Source organism: Pangasianodon hypophthalmus, chromosome 11 (genome assembly GCF_027358585.1).
Source record: "Pangasianodon hypophthalmus isolate fPanHyp1 chromosome 11, fPanHyp1.pri, whole genome shotgun sequence".
In the NCBI taxonomy this organism is placed as follows: Eukaryota; Metazoa; Chordata; class Actinopteri; order Siluriformes; family Pangasiidae; genus Pangasianodon; species Pangasianodon hypophthalmus.
Window position 1 is genome coordinate 5,475,633 of NC_069720.1, and position 8,510 is coordinate 5,484,142.

Consider the following 8,510-nt stretch of genomic DNA (forward strand, 5'->3'; position numbering starts at 1 on the left):
TCTTTGATATATCTTAAAGGCCTACATCTCTATGTATAATGTAGGCCTATATACAGTATATGTGTATAATATACTGTACACTGTATATACAGTAATGAATGAAAACCCAGCATAAAGTGTCTTAATAAGATTCTGAGCAACCACAAGTCACCAGAACAGCTTCAGTTTGCCTTGACATGGATTCTACACGTTTATGGATCTGTACTGGAGCAATGAATGCTATTCTTCTAAAAGACATTCCCTCAGTTGGTGTTTTGATGGTGGTGGAAAGTGCTGTCTAACACACCGCTCCATGATCTCTCATAGGTGTCCTACAGGGTTGATATCTGGTGACTGCAAAGGTCATAGGCATATGATTTTAATAATTTCCATGCTCAGCAAACCATTCAGTGAGCTCTCATGCAACCATCAAACAATGATTAATAACCAAAACAGTAAACTTTGTTTGATATATCTTATAGGCCTACATCTCTATGTATAATGTAGGCCTACATATAGTATGTGTGTACAGTATACTAACTTTAACTTTACTAACATAAAGTGTCTTAATAATAGCATATGATTTTCATAATTTCCATGCTCATCACACCGTGCAGTGAGCTCTCACGCAACCATCAAGATCAAAATGACAACGCCCATCAGCCTAAAAATGTTTCATCATAGGATGAAGGCTATCAGTCAGAAGAACTTTGTATTTAATTCCTTCTAATGGGATCCAAATTACAGCAGCAAAATCTACCCACAACATATCAGAGTCAGAGGGTTTTATCCTTTTAATTTATGCAGTGGTGCTATGAAACTGACACTGATCAAAGCTAGGGAAAAAGATGACCTTAAGTGCAACTGTAGACCTACAATAAGAACCAAAAAAGTGAAATGTACAGTATTTAAAAATCCCAGCAATCTCCTAATAAGAGCATAGCAAACAGATGGGCTAATCAAAAAACTACTGTATATTTGTTTAACTACTTGCTTACATTATTTGATCATGGAACTGTAAAGGTGCTGTAATATTCTGGACTGATGTTGAATCTAATGTTGCTTGGCTCCTGATCTGGAGAATAATGAGTATCAGGGATTAAAAATAATCCTGGTAACATTTGAGGACACTTTCCTATGTACAGGACATTTGGATTTCCTCAAATTGTAAAGTGTATAAATTACAGCTATGTTATGTTATGGAAAGAAACATATTTACTGAGTCAGGGAAGAAAAAAATACTTTATAATTTGATGTTTCTGAGCTGCCTTGAGTTGTCCTTGACAATCCTATAATAGTAATTCACAGTCAGCACTGTGTCGTTGTATACAAATCTGTATACAAACGTCTTACGCCAGCTCAGATATGTCAAACGTCAACTTCAGGCACAACAGAAGTCCGACTAGCCAAGGAGTGATAGAGTAAAAGAATCCAGTATAAGTTAATAAGAGCAAAAAGGAATCAGGATTTATGAAAGTTTAGCTTTTTTCTTGTGAAAGGAGAAGCTTTTAATTAATTTAGTGGGATGGTGGTGAACGGTTATCATCTAATTGATCTTTGTTGTAGAATTCGTATCAGTTGCAAAGGTCTTTTAGCTAAATAGTTCTGCCAGCAATCCCCAGTGTAACACATTCCCTTTAAGGAGAAGATAGGAGTATAATGACAGATGGTATACAGTTATTAATTAAATATTCACCTATTTGTATTTGGTTAATTACTTGTTTACTTTATTTGAATTGTCAAGTTGATGCTTCAGTCTGATGTTGAAATATGTTGAATGTAATTGTGCGTGGCTTTTAATCTAGAGAATAATGAGTATCAGGGATTAACAGTAATCTCTTCTGGACAGATTATACTATGTGAACAGGTGACATTTCAGGACCCTTTGCTTTGATGTATAGGATATTTGGAGTTCAATTGTACAGTATACAAAAGCACTGCTAATGGCTGGAATACTCATGGGAATGCACAGTACCAGGGAATAAAAGTGAAGGGTCAAATTTTGGTTTATGGAAACAGCAAGCAGTTTGAGCTCCAGTACTATAACTTGTAGATCTGCTTTCTTGAGAAGCTGTCTTCAGTCAATGTATACCGTATATGCCAGTTTATATTGTACATATAAATATACTGTATATACACACGTTTGACTAATAAAGCACTGCTGCAGTAGGCTACAGACCAAAATATAGCCCATGTGCTGATTATGATTATGGGCATACCCTGTAGTATATAGCACGAACATTGAATATTTTGTAGTGTTTCTCACAAACCTTGTCCCCCTTAATTTAAAATATGCTTAATTTTATTTTAAATAGCTGCATTGTGTGCTGCCAGTGTCCATTATTAAGGCCACTTTAATAAACAGGCCCTGCTACAGGTTGGTGTAAAATGGGCTTATATGAAGTTTTAGTTATTAAATAGTATCAATTAGTATTAATTGACTTATCCATAAATTAACTTTGCATAGATATATGCATGGAAGTATACTAAAAATAATGATTGGTAAAAATATCCCTTGACCCCATCCTTATCGCAGGCCCCCTCATGACCCCAGTGTTGAGAACCTGTGTGTTGTACTTTTGTGTCTTTACTCTCAGACTTTAAAAGTGTTGTCTCAATCTACTCACTACAGTCCCCAATCCGTACTCACTGCACAGATTACACGTACTGAATTTCATACATACAGCAAAATTTGATTAATGAAGAATTCATTTATTTTAAACCTTTCTCCCATTATACCTTTTTTGATTTTGCACCATATCATATTGTTTGCTCAGTGTCATATTTCTCTGAACAATTCTAGTTCATGAAAGACATCTTTGTTGTGCCATTAGTTATGTTTGGGCCTGATTTCCTTTCCTGTGCCTGCCTGGCTCTCAGGTTACATGTGCTGGGACAACCTATCAAATAACCACAACACGTGAGAATGCTGTGATGCAAGAAACAACTTCCAAGAGCGTCAATGTTTTCTTGCCTTCGCAATCCTTCTCAGATGTCGCGATGCAGGGAATTTTATATAAAAAATAATCTGTAACTGCCCATACTGCCTGTAACTGCCCATAAGGCAGCTTTGTAACACAGTGAGCAGTTTGATTGTTTGAGAGATTTGTAAGGTACAACAATGGAATGAAATGAAAGCTATGATACTCTGTTGTCAAGCAAGTTTTTTTCAGATTAGAAATGTGACCCAGTCCATTCTTCAGTGTAATCGTCTAAATTCAGAGAACAAATAGTAATTCAAAATGGCTATGGCATTCAACAGTCCCATAAATTGTGTCATTTAGGAGTTAGGTTAGTAGGTTTTTATTTTCTTTGTTAAAAGTTAAACGCACGCACACACGTACACACACAAACAACCATAATTACTGAGCCAGGGAAGAGGAAAATCCTGTACAACCTGATGTTCCTGAGGTGTGAACCATCGCTGTGTCACAATTCTTATTGTTACTTATAATAAGAATTCTTATTAACACTTACATTCGTGAAACAATACATATTGTATACTGCATATGACTGTACTAAATAGTATAGATAGACAGATTAACATTTACAGATAAACATAAATACTGTAAAAAAAAAAAAAAAAAAAAATCTAAAGAAAATATATTTAGAAAGAAAGGGAATTATATATATAGAAAATATACCAGTAAAGCCATAAGGTGGTTATAGTAAAAATAATAATTCAGTTACTAAATTATGAGTCAGTACACCATTGGTGTCATTACTGCTCGTTTAGTGTGAAGTGTGCTGTTTGAGACACAGCCTTCTATTCTCATTGAATGTGTATTACTTGGCACTCGCAACTGTGAAATGAAAGGTGGAGAACAGCGCACCACAACATGTTATGAAATATTCTTCTGCGTGTATCTCGCAATAACCTTTTCTACCAGAGAGGGTGAAATCTTACATCAAGCAGTTTTAGATAAAGTTGTGCAGAATTCTCTCTTAAAATGATCTATTTCTGGGCTACATTAAATAAAATAAACCATTTGAAATGTTGTAAAAATTAATGTATTCAGGACAACACCTTAAGTAAACTACAGAAGCCCTGAATTGCAAGGTAGGAATTTTTTCAATTGCTAATTATTTTGAGTTACTAAGTCAAAAATAATGAGATAATAATTCAAAACAATGAATTAGTGCATCAAAATAATGGTATACTAAGTCGAAATAATGACTTAAATCAAAATAATGCGATACTCAGTAAGCACAGTATATCAAGGAATCAATGACAAAGACTTTGACCATTAACATAAACTGTTTCAAGGTAATTGTTTAACAATACAGAGCGACTGCACACAGTTCAGTCTGTGTATGGGATGTCTTGTGTGCAAATGTCTCTCTGATTATTTGACTAACTGAAGGAAATGATCACAGGGTCAAATAATCAGTAACTAAACCACTGATCTATATAATTTCACTTGTAAAACTTGTCATGTACTGTGAACTAGGGTTGAAATGCATGTATTTATGCAGTGTAATGCATTTAGTGCTCCAAATATTTGTTTCTGTATTTGGATTTAAATCTCAAATGGCAGTTTTTCTAAACCCTCTCATACAGTTATTAGTTTTGTTTGTACCTGTCTGCGACATTTCTCACAAATTTAGTTGGTTCTATTTCCCAAAATATAACCAAACTATTTTAAACCATTGTGACCCTGACCAGGCAGTTACTAAGGATGAATGAATGAACTCTGTAAATGCATCAGTGTTACTGCATCATTCATATTCCTGTTAATGAATGTTATCTTTCTTTATCCAGCAGTCTTCATATCTGACTGCTTGCTTGTGCCTGCATGAAAGTAAAAATCTCCTGTTCACATGACTTTTCATCTTGCAGGATCCAAAACCCCCATACTATGCAAATGTGTTTAGAGGGAACAAATTTAAACCTAGACTCAAGACCAACTATTAATGAATGAATGAATCATTGCACTTGTATGTACATTTTAGTGTTTTTACAAATGCAATGACTATCACTTGTATATTAGGTTTCCCATTATGTACCCCATTTCCTTCTTAAAATCAATATGATCCTATTCCTATTGCCATGAAACATTATCATCTGAATAAAAAGTCCTTCAAATGCCAGCCAGTTATTGAGAAACTCAAAGAAGGCAGAGGATGTTACACTGACTAAACCTTTATCAAGTAGAATGCACTACATAGATTACATTTTATTTGTATAGCACCATTGTAGACATACTGTATACCTTGACAGATATTTGGGTGTAGATCAAGATCTTGATCCTAATGATCAATCCAGAGACGACAGCGGCAAGGAAAAACTCTCAGAGATGACAAGGCATGCAGAGGCAGACCTGCCAGGAGCAAGTTGCAGTAGTCCAGTCTTGAAATGACAAGGGACTGAACAAGCACCTGAGTGGCATATGTGGAGAGAAATGGACAAATCCTTCAGCTATTTCAAAATGTTGTGAATGTGAGTCTTGAATGAATCATGGCAGAAGTTTTTGGGAGGAGCAAGTCTCTAGGATCTCTATTCTTGTTATACATTCTCTTTAATTAGGTTAGGTTAGGTTCAACTTTATTGTCATTGTCAGAGTATGAGTACAGAGACAACGAAATGCAGTTAGCATCCAACCAGTAGTGCAAATAGCAAACAAGTACTGTTTACCTTTACCTGTTAACTGATAAAGTTATGGTGCAATAAGTCAACAGTGTACAGGAAAGGTAAACAGTTTGATACCAGTAATGCAAGTGGCAATTAAGTGAAATAAAAAAAAAGAATTATAGTGCAGTAGGTTGAGATAAAAAGTATACAGGTAGAGATAAACTGCGTGAGCATGCAATATGAAGCAGTGGCTACATGCAGAGGATAAAATGCAGCTGTGCAGATAACAGTCTGATATATATATAAAACTGTAGTATTTACAGATAATTGGAGTAAAGTGCAAATACTTGCAAATAATTGCAGATAATAATGTACAATACAGTAAAGTATGGTGTCTAATGCTACTGTTTAGTTATAGGTGGAGGCTCGCAGTTAATGCTTAGAAGTTGAGTTCAGCATTAGTATAGCTGAAGGGAGAAAGCTGTTCATGAGTCTTTTTGTGTGACAAAGCAGACTTCTGTAGCGTTTTCCTGATGGGAGACATACAAACAGTCCATGGTGGGGATAGGAGGTGTCCTTGATAATGCCTCTTGCCCTCTGCAAGCAATGCTTTTGATAAATGCCCGACATGTTGGGCAACTGTGTTCCAGTGATGTGTTGGGCAGTGCAGTCGTTGTACCATACTGTGATGCAAGGAGGAGCAAGGTGAGCTTTCTTCAGTCTCCTCAGAAAGTACAGGCGCTGTTGCGCCTTTTTGAGAAGAGAGGAGGTGTTGAAGTTCCGGGAAAGGTCAGCAGAGATGTAGACACCCAGAAACTTGAAGGTAGAGACCCATTCTACCTCAGTCCCTTTAACAAGGATAGGGGTGTGTTTGTGGCTCCTCAAGCAGTTCTTTGGTTTTCTGGGTGTTAAGGTCGAGGTTGGCACATGATGGTGGAGGAAATGTTGCTGCCAAGTGTAACAAGTGTAACTGTGGTCTGTTGGTCAAAAAGTCCAGAGTCCAGATACAGAGTGCAGTGCTGATGCCAAGACTGGAGAGTTTGGAGATCAGCTTAGATGGAATGACAGTATTAAACGCAGAGCAAAAGTCAATGAATAGCATACTCGCAGAGGAGTTGTTCGACTCTAAGTAGGTTTCTAACCCTAATGAACTACTGTTGAAATATCAAATGAGAGCACAAGAGATCTCTTTCATGTGCATTGGAAAAAATATGTTAAAACACACACGCACATACACAATGTAAGCAGCAGAGAAATGTAGCATGTAATTATTATCAATAGTCCTATCTGTACATGTACTACATGCATTTTCATGTGCTGTCCACTGGAATATAAAATGCTGTCATGGGAACTGCTTTCTCTGCAAAAAGAAATTTGCAAAATTATTTTTCTAATGTCAGAATGCCACCACATGTAAAAATGCAAACAGATGTCTGATGAGCTTATTCAAAGAATAGGCTCTAATGCACAATAATGTCCTGACACAGTGATGAAAAGAAAAAAAATTCCTTGCTACAGCTGAGCTGAATCAGTCTGTTGCTGAAAATGATCTATTGTTCAACCAATAAGTCATGGAGGGGATGCGATACATTGTACAGGATGGACACTAGTTTGTTTAGTGTCCTTCTTTCCATGACCACTTCAAAAGTGTCCAAGGAGCATCCCAGGACAGAGTCATCCTCCTTATTTAGTTTGTTGAGTTTCCTTGCTTCTCCTGCAGTAATGATGTCTGCCCGGCATGCTGCCATAAAGAAGACAGCACTTGCAACAACATATTGGTAGAAGAATATCATAAAAGGACCTGAGAATCCTTCAATGTTTGCAGCAAGATGTTGGAGATCTTCTACCTGTCTGTTGTTGCAAGTGGTTCTACCAGATAAACCTGGACATCTTCTACCAGTCTGTTGCTGTAAGTTGTTGCAAGATCACCCTAACAGGACTTTGCTGCATAGTGGTTGCTTTGGAAATAGCATACACTGTTAATCTGCTTTCCTTTTTTTAGAGGTATTCTGAGGAGTTTTGCCTACACTAGCGTTTTCAATTCTCGCATACTGAACAAGTCTGACCAAGGGCCTTGTCATTTCCAGCATTTTCATTTGTTTTGACAACACGAAGATAAAACATGCTCTCTTGCATTTCACAGCATAAGTTGTACACAATACAAAGCAGTAAGAACACAAAATTGAAATTCCTAAAACAGAAAACAGCATCACAATACATTCCACAATCTTGGAATTTGGGAGATTGCATGACAAGTATATGTCAGCTTTTTGTGAAAAGCTACATTTTACCTGTCTGAATGACTACAGGCCAGTAGCACTCACTCCAATCATTATGAAGTGTTTTGAGAGAGTGGTGCTGACCCACATTCAGAGCAGCATGCCAGAAACTTTGGACCCCCTGCAGTATGCATACCGGACCAACAGGTCCACATCAGACGCCATTGCTGCTGCCCTCCATATTTCCCTCTCTCACCTGGAAGATAAGGACACCTACATCAGGATGCTCTTTATCGACTACAGTTCCGCCTTCAACACGGTCATCCCCCATAAACTCACCCACAAACTGTTTGCATTTGGACTACACCCCACACTCTGCGACTGGCTCCTAGATTTCCTGACTGGCAGAACGCAGTCTGTCAGGATTGGAAATAGGACTTCAGACACCATCATAACAAACATTGGCACCCCACAGGGGTGTGTTCTCAGTCCCATCCTCTACACACTGTTCACACATGACTGTGTCGCCTCCCACAAGGACAACATCATCGTGAAGTTTGGCAACGACACCGCAGTGATAGGACGGATCACTGGCGGAGATGAAGTGGCCTACAGGAGGGAGGTGGCCAGTCTTGTGACATGGTGTGAGGACAACAACCTCACCCTCAACACGGACAAGACAAAGGAGATGATTGTGGACATGAAGAAAGAGAGGAGAACTCACCAGCCACCGTTTATCC